Genomic DNA, 13,284 nt, shown 5'->3' with positions numbered 1-13,284 from the left:
TCATGGGTCTAAAGGTGGAAGAAACATTATTCTTCTTAAGAATACGAGTAATCTTGTCAGTCGTTCCTTGGATAAATGGAAGTTGAATGTTGGAAACCACGTCACTCATTTCTTTCTTTAACTTGGGACCTTTGCTTGCATTTAAAAAAACTTTGATACCATGGAATATCTTATATCCATTCTTTTCAAAAACATTAAGAAGATGGGTTTTCTCATTTTACAGGTAACTCTCATTAGAAACCCGTAAAGCACGAGTAGCTAATGTCTTTAGAACCCCAAGATTTTGTGTTGGATAGTGATGGGAGTCAACATGAAGATATTTCATTGTGGGTTTTCTTATGAAAAACCTAGTGAGACAAAGAACCATCACCTTCTTAGAGACAAGAACATCAAGGAAAGGAAGGCTACTGTTAACTTCAGGCTCCATGGTAAATTCAATGGATCTTGATTGATTGTTCATATGTTGAAGAAAAAAATCCAACTTATCATGACCGTGAGGCCATAAGATGAAGGTATCATCTACAAATATTTTCCAAAGTTTAGGCCATAATGGACCTCAAGTTGATGCCTCTGATTCAAAATCCTTCATGAAAAAGTTAGGAATGATAGGAGAGAGTGGAGAACCCATGTCAACGCCCCATTGTTAGGTAAAAGTCCTCATTAAAAGCATTCAATCACTAAATTCTATAGTGTTGAAAACAATTTCCCTTATTTTAATAACTTCAAAAAATGCACGCCTAAATATTTTATGAGCCTCCATATTATAGACCATAAGGCCCATCCATGACTTATTTTGACCTTCTCTAACTAATATAAAAGTATGGATATTTCAATTATAAACGATGAGTGGATTAAGATTGATTAATTAGATGAGTTATGCTTGATTATTCATGCTTGGCTTCATGATGAATGTGAATTTGCAGAACTCTAGCATGTTAAGTTCATGTGAGGATTTGCACTTCAACATGATTTGACGAAAAGAAGGGATATTTTCCCTTTGCCTTCCTCCAAGAGCTAAAAAGTGTTTAAGACACCTCTGACTCACCCATCCAAACTATATGGCTAGGGTACATAATATGTCAAGGGAACTACTTCCTAGAACCAAGATCCTTGATTTTAGGTACTTAAGGATCATAACCCTTGTATTAAGGAGTGTTAGAAATAACTTATCATTGATGGAAAATTTATGGAAAAGGTACTGATGCATGCAATAAAGGTGTTGATACATTGGGCCATTTTTAGTATAACATAACATCTCAACTGCTTTTAGAAAGTACTCAGATGGATAGAGCTTGAAAAGAGATTTCAAGTGGTATATAGAAGTTTGTAGCCTCCTGGATAAGAAGTTATTGACAGTCAAAGATGACAAGCCATAAAGTCAAAGGTTGCATCTAAACATGGTGGTAGAGTCAATTTAGTGTAAGTTTTGGAATTTGGCTAAACTTGGATGAGTAGTTGGAGAAGGTCGGTACTCAGGCCTTCAGCCTAGCCAGGATTCAGAAGCCACTATAGGTGTGAAACACAGGAAATGCTTTGACCCATACCCTTGACCGTGTAATTTTTGTTCCAACAATTTAAATTTTATAAAGAAAATTCATGGAAAAACAATGTTCTAGGACCCCTGTTAAGCCATACAAGTTGACAACGTGAACCAACTAGAGGATGACACATGCCATTATTTTATTGGCTAACAAAGGTGACATGGACTTAGGTGGAGACATAGGTGGATGATTGCATCAAAATGGTGTTAATAGTAACGTAACACCTATAAGGTTGTGACACATGGTATATGTTTTTAGATTTTTCAAGTGTTTAAGTGGGCCAAATTTGAGTGTCATGTGGCGCCCCTGACGAGTTTCCACGCGGCACAAATGACACAAGGATTATGTTAGCATGATGCTATGGTAGTTGGGCCAAGAGGTCGTGATTGGTGAACTTTTTTGTGTAATTGATTTTCGCAGAAATTTAAAGAAATATAGCTGGAGGTTGGGACTCTGAACCAGTCAAACCTTTAGGAAATTAGAGACAATTACCCACACACCTCAGGGAGTGTAGGTTGACCTTTCACCTCCAAACCTACAAATAGTTGCAGAAATTTTCCATTCGGAAGTCAGGAAGTCGGTCGGGAAAATGAAAATTAATATAGCTCTAACCCCATTCAACCCCTGACCTAATAGTGGATTGGTCACAGCTCCAGGTCATATCATGAAAGCATGATTTAACAAGGATTCCAATAGTCAGAGGAGCACACTAGCAATCAGAGAATATTTTAGCAGCAACATGGACATAGCTAGCACTATATTTGGCAAATATGGCAGATTTGGTGGTATGCCAAATTTATAAAAGTTACGCTAAAACATGTAAGAATTCTAGAATTGCAAATTTGGACAGTTTAACTCAAGTTTTCTTACAAAGAAAAGGGAAAATAATTAGAAGACTTAAAAATGACATTTAGAAGACTTAACAGAAGTGGTAGATAAGCAAAAATAAGTATTCATGCAAGCAAAAGAGACGAAGTTAACTAAAAGTTCAATAACTCAAATTATCAACTCAAATTCTATATAAGTAGAAGTGAATTTGCAAGAAGTGTGTGAAGGGATATGTGTATGGTGTTTTTATCAGTGGTGAGGGATTGTTGAAGGTGATTTTATGTTGTTTGGGGTGAGTGATTGAGGTCAGTAATTATTTTATTATGAAAGGAGGTAGCCTTCATGATTTTAGTTTGAAAATGGAATGAAATACGATTCAAGGAGATCAAAAAAGTAGCAGCTTGCAGATCAAGGGTTGTAGATCCTTCCAATAATGGCTGGTAAATAGCTAGGGTTGGAACTCCTTTCAGTTGTAGTTGATAAACTAAGGGTTGTAGCTCCTTTCAGTTGTAGATGATAAATTAGGGAGTAGTTTCTTCCTTATGGTTGTAGATAGAGAACTTTCTAACAAGAAGTATAATATTGTATTTGTGAAGTAAATTGAAGAAAATGTTTGAAGAATCTATGTGTACTACTTTTGCTTCTTATGTTGATTCTTGTGATGCTCATATGAACTATTGTTGAAGTGTTTATTGGTGTCCTAATATTCTTCACTAATAAAATAAAGTTTCAAAATTTCCACAATATTGATTCACCCCCCCTCTCATTATTGTATTGGTTTTTAACAATTGATATACGAGCCTTGGTAACTTTAGATCAGTTTAACAACCAAAAATAAGATTAAGGATCATGGAAAACTAGGTAGGAGGATATATCAATAGGGCACCAATGTTTAATGGAACAAATTGTGTTTTGAAAAGTCAAAATGAAAACCTATATTCAATCACTTGGAGATGATGTATGGGATGTAGTGGAAGAAGAATATTGAAATCCTCAAGCCTTGATTAGAAGATACTAAAAGATGGAGTTTACATGTAAAGCTAAAGCTATGAATTATTTACTTGTTGGCCTACCTGAATCAGAACTAGTCAAGGTCATGGATTATGCTACTGCAAAAGCTATTGGGGATAAGATGAGTAGTTGCTATGAAGGCGACAACAAGGTAAATAAATCCAAACTTCAAGGTTTTAGAATGCAATTTGAGTATTTGAAGATGCATGATGATGAAGACATTGCTAAATAATTTCTCAAAGTTGATGAAGTTGTGAATACTATAAGAGGTCTTGATGAAAAGTTAAAAAAACTAGTGCTAGTTCGAAAGGTGTTGAGATATCTCCTTGAGAGATTCCATCCTAAAGTTTCAACCATAGAGGTTATGACATATCTGAAGACTCTCACATTGGATCAACTACTTGGCACTCTTACTTCCTACGAGATGGGAATTTCTAATGGCAATCCAATAGGAAAGGAGTCATCCTTCAAGGTAGATAAGAAGCCCAAGGAAGAAAACAATTATTCATGCTGTGAATTAGATGAAGAAGAAGATAAATTCATGAGGAAGATCAAGAGAGGCTTAGGTAAGTACAAAGGTAAGTTACCTTTCAAGTGCTTTAAATGTGTTAAAGTAGGTCAATATGCTTCCAAGTGTCTTAAAAAGAAGAAAAGGAATATGATCCTAGAGAAAAGTTTAGAAAAATACAAAAGGGCATAAATAAGGATAAAAAGAAGAGTCTCTACACCCAAGATGTTAGATCCTCTGAAAGTGAGAGAAGCCAATCATCAAATGGGGACATGGAATATGAAAGCTCAAAAGAATTTATGCTCATGTCCATAGACAAACTAGAAGTAGAAGCTATTTATTATGATGAAGAAGAGGTTGAAGTTGACTTAGAAGGAGAGATTTCCAGTTCTCTTGAAGAGATACAAAGGATGATGAAGAAAAATAAAACTCAGAAAGAATTGTTGATTAAGGACAAAGTTGAAGCTATTGAACCTTAGCTCTTGCAAATTGAAGAAGGTAAGAATATTCAAGAAACTCTAACTCAACAACTTAGTGAGAAAAATCAAGCTTGTGAAAGGCTTAAAGGAGAAATTGTTTCTTTGAGAAAAGATTCGAAAAAGCCAAAAATCAAGTGAGATTCAATGAAAAATTGCAAAAGGAAATGAAAGTTTGAATGAGCTCCTTGACGATCAAAGGGTATCAAATAACAAAGTAGGTCTTAGATTTGAGGTCGAGACAAGCTCAATAGCTTATTTTAAGGGAAAGAAAGCAATTACTTTTGTGCAAGTAGCCAAAATTGGAGACTCTGTAGTAGAAAAAACTGATGCAACACACCAACAGAAAGATAAAGGGAGAACACAGTCAAATCAGTTGTTGTAAAATAAAAGTAGGAATTTGACTAAAAAAAAGTTAAATAATGTTGGAGACGAAAATCGAATTTATCAGAGGGAAGCTAAACATGATTTCAGAAGTCAGTTTTCTCCCAAGTATGAAGGAATATTTCCACACTATTTTTTTACTTATACAAATTATGGGCAAAAGGAAACAAATTGCAGGGTGAATCTGTCATTTAGACAACTCAGGCCACAAATAAGAAATCATCAACCAAATAATCAATATGTAAGACAAAGGATGAGCAGACTTAGGTACAAAAATTCATTCTTTCCTTTGAACTATTTGATTCAATGTTATGTTTGTTAGAATTTTGGGCATAAAGTAGCTGATTGCAGACTTAAAAATAAAAGGCATGATCCAGTTATCAAGATATCAAGCTAGGAACCCAAAGTATGGAAGGAAAAGGAAAATGCAAGGAACTGTAATATTGATCTATATGCTCAGAATGAAGGAAGTCATTGGCATGTTAACAATGGTTGTTCCAGGCACATGTAAGGAGACAAAAGTAAGTTACTACCATGGAAATTAGTTGATAAAGGTAATGTGACCTTTGGAAATAATGCACTTGGTAAGATTGCGAGTAAAGGAGTTGTCAACCTAGCTAATAGCAGAGGTAAAGCTAAGGATGTGTTTTTTAGTGATGGGCTGAAGCATAATTTACTCAATGTGTCTAAGATGTGTGACCAAGGCTATGATGTGTTGTTTAAAGCTAAAAAGTATCAAATCAAATTTGCAGACACAAGAAAAATTGTAGTTGAATTTGTTAAAACAAACAATAATGTTTATGTGTTAAAAGAGAATACAAAGAGGTGGTGTTTGTCAAATATTGATGAGAGGTGGTTGTGGCATGGAAGATTAGGACAACTGAAATTTGATTAGATTTTAAAATTGGTAAAGAAGAATGTTATTAGAGATCTACCAAATATTTCAAAGCCTGAGAATAATATGTGCAAGCCCTGTTAAATTGGTAAACAAGTGCGAGTACCATTAAAGTGCAAGGATAACTCATCAAACAGGCCATTGCAATTAGTACATATGGAATTATGTGGTCCTTCAAGAACTCAGAAACCTTAAGATAAATTGTATTCCATGCTTATGATTTATTATTTCGGTAGAATGATTTGGGTACCATTTCTTAGAGAAAAATTATAAGCCTTTCAAAAGTTTAATAACTTTAAGGCCATGGCTGAAAATGAGGCAGACTATAAAATAAAGTGTATAAGGTCTGATAATGGAGGTGAGTTTACTTCAAAAGACTCGAAAGGTCTGATGATTTTTTCAAGCAACATGGCATCGAAAGAAAGTTTACCATAACAAAGACTCCACAATAGAATGGTGTAGTAAAGAGAGCCAACATATCAGTTCAGTAGTTGGACAGAGCCATGATGGTAGAAGGAAATATTCAACAAATATTTTGGGTTGAAGTTATTCACACAATGGTAGTGGTTCTCAACAAAGCACTCTTCATATAAAACAATGATAAATCTCCATCTGAGCCTTGGTATGGCAAACCTGTGATAGTCAGGAATTTCAGAGTGTTCAGAAGCAAGTGTTATATCAAAAGGAATGATGAAATATTGGAAAGTTTGATGCAAGGACTAATGAAGGAATTTTTCTTGGATACTCACACAATAGAAAGGGCTATAGATGCTACAATGACAATACAAAGAGGATAACTCATTGTATTGATGTTAAAGTTGATGAAAATATTGATTTTGAATACAATCATCCAGTAACTATTAGCTACAATGATCCAATTAACAATTATTAGAATGATAATGAGCCATGCTCAAATGAAGACATTAAAGAACCCCTAAATCCACACTCCAAATATCCTGTAAGGTATGTGAAAAAACACCATCCAGCTGACCAAATTGTTGGTGAATTGAATTCATGTGCACAAACAAAAAGAGGTTGGTTAAATCCCCATACACAAGCACATGTATCTTTGTTATCTAAGTTGACAAAGGATTTTTCTCAGGCCATCCAAAATGATAATTAGTTAAGAGGCATGCATGAATAGTTTTATCGGATCAAGATAAATTAGACATAAGAGCTTGTTACAGGAACAACAAAAAAGAATGTGATTGGCATGAAGTGGGTCTTCAAGAACAACTGAATGAACATGGTGAAGTGGTAAGAAACAAAGCAATGTTAGTTTGTAAAGGCTATGTACAAATTAAAGGTTTGGACTTTGATGAAACCTTTGCTCTTGTCGCTCAATTGGAGGCAATTAGAATGTTTTTGGAATTGACTTTTTCAACAAATTCAAGATATATTAGATGGATGTCCAATATGCCTTTTTAAAAGGAGAATTACATGAAGAAGTCTACATTAATCAACCTGGTGATTTTTACCTATCAGATAAGCTTGATTATGTTTATTTAATTAATGGAAAGACCTGTGAGCAATTTTGAAACCGACGTTTCGGACTAGCTAGGTGAGTCCATCATCAGGGTAATGAGATCTGCATTTTGAGAAGAGAGAGTCAAGAAAATGAGAACCTATTAATAGAAGGATGGATAGATAACCTTGGTTTGGAGAGGTCAGCTTGATTTTCATCAATTTATTAATAAATGGATTAAATAAATTTTAATTTTGTTTTAAATTATAATTAATTAATAAATTTGAAACTATATTAAAAGTTTTTTTTTTTTTTTAACTAGATTAATTTGACCTAAATTAAAAATAAAATTAATTAAAACTAAATTTAAAATAAAATCAATTTAATTAATTAATTAATTAATTTTAAATTTAGTTTAATTAATAAATTTAAAACAATATTAATTAATTTTTAAATTTAGTTTAATTAATAAATTTATTTATTTATTTTAATTAAAATTAATTCACTTAAATTAATATGGCCTAAATTAAAAATAAAATTAGTTTAAACTAAATGGATTAAATAAATTTTAATTTTGTTTTAAATTTTAATTTAATTAATAAATTTAAAACTATATTAAAAGTAATTTTTTTTAACTAGATTAATTTGACCTAAATTAAAAATAAAATTAATTTAAACTAAATTTAAAATAAAATCAATTTAATTAATTAATTAATTAATTAAATTAATTTTAAATTTAGTTTAATTAATAAATTTAAAACTATATTAATTAGTTAATTAATTAATTTTTAAATTTAGTTTAATTAATAAATTTAAAACTTTTACTTTTTTTTTAAAATAAAATTAATTCACTTAAATTAATTTGGCCTAAATTAAAAATAAAATTAGTTTAAACTAAATTTAAAATAAAATCAATTTAATTAATTAATTAATTTTAAATTTAGTTTCAATTTTAATTAATTAATTAATAGAATTTAGTTATTAATTTATATATATATATATATATATATATATATATATATATATATATATATATATATATAGATATATATGTTAATATTAATTTATTTACTTTTTTGAGCTGTAAATGCAAATATATATATATATATATATATATATATATATATATATATATATATATATATATATATAGATATATATATATATATATATATATATATATATATATTAACATATATGTTAATATTAATTTATTTACTTTTTTGATTATGTTTGCAAGATGAAAAATGCCTTATATGGTCTTAAGCAAGCCCTGCGAACTTGGTGTTCCAAGTTGGGTAGTTATTTGCTCAAGTGTTGTTTTAAAATAGGTGAAATTTATAATAATTTGTATGTGAAATCTAGTGATGGAAAATTATTAGTGGTGGTTGTCTATGTTGATGATATTATTTTTGTTAGTGATTCAGATTCACTAACTTTCCAATTTGAAACTGATGTGAACGCTAATTTTGAAATGTCTATGCTTGGATAACTTTCATATTTCCTTGGTTTACAAATTGCACAATCTTCCAAATGAATTTTTATCTCTCAAAGCAAGTATCTCAAGGAATGTTTGAAGAAATTTGGCATGGAGGAATGTTCATTGGTCAAAACTCCAACTATTGTTGGATGCAATCTCTGAAAGAATGATGAATCATTGGAGGTGGATCAGATTTATACAGATATATTATTGGCAACCTTTTATATATGACAGACTCAAGACCATGTATAATGCAGGAAGTTGGTATTGTTGGAATATTTCAAGCAACCACTAGACATAATCATCTCCAAGAAGAAAAGAATATTATCATATATCTTAGAGCCACAATGGACTATGGACTTTGGTACCCCATAGGTAAATATATTTTAGTAACTATTTTTACTTATGTTGATTGGACACGTGATGTGGATAAAAAAAATAGCACTAGCGGTGGTGCTTTCTTTCTTGGTGCATGCTTCTTTCATAGTTGAATTAGAAGCAAGCTTCAATTTCCCTTTCTATTGTTGATGCAGAAAATATAAGAGCTTATTTTTTCACCCAACTCTTATGGATGAATCATACATTGCAAAATATGAAAGTGACATATTATCATCCTATACCAATCATCTCCGATAATACCAATTCAATCGACATGTCCAAGAACCTTGTTTTAAATTCAAAGAGAAAGAATATTCCAATTAAGTACCATGTCCTTAGAGAGAAAGTTTCCAATTAGATTGTTAAGCTAGAATATGTACCTACAAAACAGAAGGTAGCATATATATTTACTAAACCTCTCTTAAGAGATCAATTTGAGTACTTAAGGTAAAGATTTTCCCTCTACTAGATCTTCCTCAAAAGGAAGAAAGGAAGCCAACAAGCACTCAACATATCAATGGGAAGTTTCCAGGTCCATAGGACCAGCTAGACAGGGGGAGCTACGGTGTTTAGGGAGCATGTTATTTTATTTTCCATTGATGTAAAAGGGGAAGAAGAAAGAAAAGTACCACAAAAAATAAGTCCCACAAAGGAGAAGTACCACAAAAGAAAAGTACCACAAAGGAGAAATACAACAAAGGAGAAGTGCATCATAGGGGGAGCAACATCCATGGGAGGAAAAGAAAGATAAGTAAGAAGTACACTTTGTTTTTTCTCTTATGCTCATGTTTTGTGGTGTTGTTATATGTTTGTTGCTTATCGTGTTTCCATCAATGCCAAAGGGGGGAATTCTAGAAATAAGTTTTCATTGATGGCAAATTTATGGAAAATGCATTGATGCATGCAAGAAAGGTGTTAAGAAATTGGATCCATTTTTAGTATAGTAGAACATATAAACTGCTTTTATAAAGTGTTGTAACATCCTTTATTTTTAATAAGTTAGTTTTTATTTATAAAAGAGGGTGTGAAAAAATAAAGAATAAAAAAATGAAAATGGAAAATAAAAAAGAGATGAAATGAAACCCCATCAAAATAAAATCAAAATTCGTACAAGTGAGCTAATTTAAATGCCACTTCAAAGGAATAAATTACATTGTAATAAATTAAGGTTTTGTGTGCAACTTTTTTAAATTACACAACTTATTGTATTGATTTGAATCATATAGTTTAATCGTGAACGAATCATTTAAATTTATGTTTTAGATTAGAGAATAAGTTCATCAAATTGTTTAATATTGGTAGAACATTATTAGATAGAATAGAATAGAAAAATTATGGCCTAACATTCTCAAAATTTGGCCAAAGGATGTATTAGATTAGGGTTACAAACAAATTAGGCAAAGAATTGGTTGCTAGTCTAAAAGTGCCAAATTTAGATTAAGATTGGTTTGATTAGGACTTTATTACCTCTTTTGGGTGATTAATTTTTGTATAAATTAAACTTTATTATGTTTTAACCAAATTCATAAAATGACAAAGAAGTTTGTCGTGAAGCACTAATGAGCTGACACCTTTGGACGCTGATCCTCTTCCCCACTCAGATCAATGACAGGGAATCCATTTCGCACCCCCTTCTACCATTGCATGATAACGGCAAGGGGGGGTTTGAAAAGTGGTTTCCCTCAAGGTAGGTCCCTCACAACATGTCACTCCCTCGCATCGTAGCTCCCCTGCTCATTACCACTTACCACTACCTCCCCTCTGAAATCTTCTTATCTTACTTCACTCATACTTCATCCCGCCAACGGTCATTTCCTTTTCCCGTGCCTTCCATTCCCTAATCATTTCACTCCACGTGTCCATATCCATTGCATTCATATCCGCCTATCCATTTCTTCTAGCCGTTACCATCCTCCAGTTGGCCATAAATGAATATCCTCTTGTTTGGTAACAGTTTCCCTTTAACGGTAATACATTCTCCGTTATAGATAAACCCCTCATCCCCTTTGCGTGATTTCCTTGGATTTGTTTTTTATTTTAGATTCACAGGTTTTCGAATTTCGACTACTCCTTGCTTGTGCTTTGTGGCATAACCAAATTTATCATCAGAATGAAACTTCTTCTCTGTTAGGTATTCTTATCCTAAAATTTATGTTATTTATTCCTCCCATTTCTGCAAATAATGGCACCCAAAAGAAAATAGCAGCCCTCTGGTAGTCAAGCCTCATCATAGGAAAAAACAAAAGTTTATAACACCCTAGACCTTGACCACACCCCCTTAGCTGACCAATTTTTCAAAATTACAGACAGAGAATTTGAATTCAATATGTTCAAATTGCACCATTGGTTAAAGAAGACTTATCAGGACTATGAAGATGAAATCAACTTATGGGAATATTTAGTTCCCATGTACATGTTTCCACAGACCCATCCTTTTCCTGACTTAGTCGTGTGGTGTCAAACTAAGAACAATCCCCTACAAAGAACTGTGGTAGCTCAGAATGGAGACATTTTGATATCTATCATCCCTAAAGATATCAATAAGATGCTTCTTATCCATGAGAATGATTCCCTTATCTTTTTCTCCACTGCTTTCCTAATGGATCTGTACTGTAAGCTCAGTTTCCCCCAAAGAGCTCAAATTTTTGAGATCTTTCTTCCAAAAGATGTTGAACTTCCTAAAAAGAACCCTCCATATCCAACATCCATGTTCCTTAGTTTCTTACTTGTTAGCTTACCAAACAGATCAATAGGTAGATGAATCTATTTTAGGTTATCTATCCATTTTCTCCAAAGAACACAAACTAGCTTTGATGTATTATTATAGTCAATTTTTGGCTGAAAGTATGCATGAAAAATTGATGAAAATTACTACTGAAGCAATATTTAAATATTCTTCTGTACTAGTGCTAAGTGCATATGATCCTTTTTCAACAAGGAGACAAGTTGCCTATAAATTTACACAAGAAGGATGATCAACAAGTAATTCAATCAGTCACACAGTGGACTTCATTGATCAGGAGGAACTCAACTGAGTTCAAGTTTTCAGATTTCATTGATTGTTTTATTCATCCAGTTGCACATATTCTCAACAGCCAAAGTGAGCCTAGGATCAATCCAGAAATCAAAAGGATCATACACCTGAGTGACTAGGGAAAGATAGGGGACTGGTATCTTTACCAGAATTATACATATATTAGGGCATATGGCTGTGAAATAGCTCCATACAAATTTCCCAAATATGTTCCAATGAGAATTTTCTCTCTGGAATATAATAGGCAAATGATCAACATGGATGAGCTACATTTCATTTGAGGGAAGAGGAAATCTTAGTTCAAAATCAAGTCACAAGTAGGATATTTTATTTGCAATACCAGATCAATAGGTATTGAAGCAAACTCAATCCTCAAACAGATGGTCTTATGACCCATTTGGTATAATCTCCAACTTAAGGGTGGAACTCAAAACCACGCCTTACAATAATACTCCAAGACCAGAGATTTAAAAGTACAAAAATCAAGAAAAATGCAAGGAGAACACACTTCAAACTCCAACTTCTCAAAGCAAGCAGGAAAAGAGACCAAGAGAAGAATCTTCATTTTTAGCAAAAGGTGAAAAAGAATTCATTATTTATCAGAAGAAACCAAGGACTGACTCCAATGGTACTACTACTCGAGGTCAAAAAGATCCTATAATCGTCAATTTGGATGATTTATAAGTTACAAACACAAAATATAGAAATTCTTATTTATTGATCAAACCCTTAAGGTAGGGTAACACCATACAATCACTCAAGGAAGGATAACACTCCACAAGCCATATGCTTGTTCATACAATATTCCTTGACATCTTGTAGAAATTTTGAATAATATAACACTTATTCACAGAGATTATCCTGATTATACACTATTTGCAGAATTTATGCATAATACATAACCTCCTCTACTATTGATCATCAATTTGCGGAATTAAGAAACAATCGCATGCGCACATTCAAACATCAATCACACATATCAACATAGTATGTACTGGGGAAAGCATACAGCTGAAAACCCCCGACTATATGTATATTATAATGATAGAGAACATGTAACAATACATAGTACAATACTCCTCACAAGTACTCAGTACTATCTCCACCTGCTACACACAAACTAGCTCAGATCTGAACAAGTCACAGGTTCAAATCTCCTCCACTGTTTGCCTGCCTCTACTACACAATCCAAGTTGAGAATAGATCTGGTCCACGTTCGAATTCCATTGGCTTGTACTGCGCAATCCTCATTGGCAATCTCAATCAATGATTGTGAAAATATCA

The sequence above is a fragment of the Pinus tabuliformis genome, chromosome 8, assembly GCF_031772625.1.
Source record: "Pinus tabuliformis cultivar Carrire ecotype Pingquan chromosome 8, CPIR1, whole genome shotgun sequence".
NCBI classification, from domain to species: Eukaryota; Viridiplantae; Streptophyta; class Pinopsida; order Pinales; family Pinaceae; genus Pinus; species Pinus tabuliformis.
Note: the sequence above shows the minus strand (reverse complement) of the source record.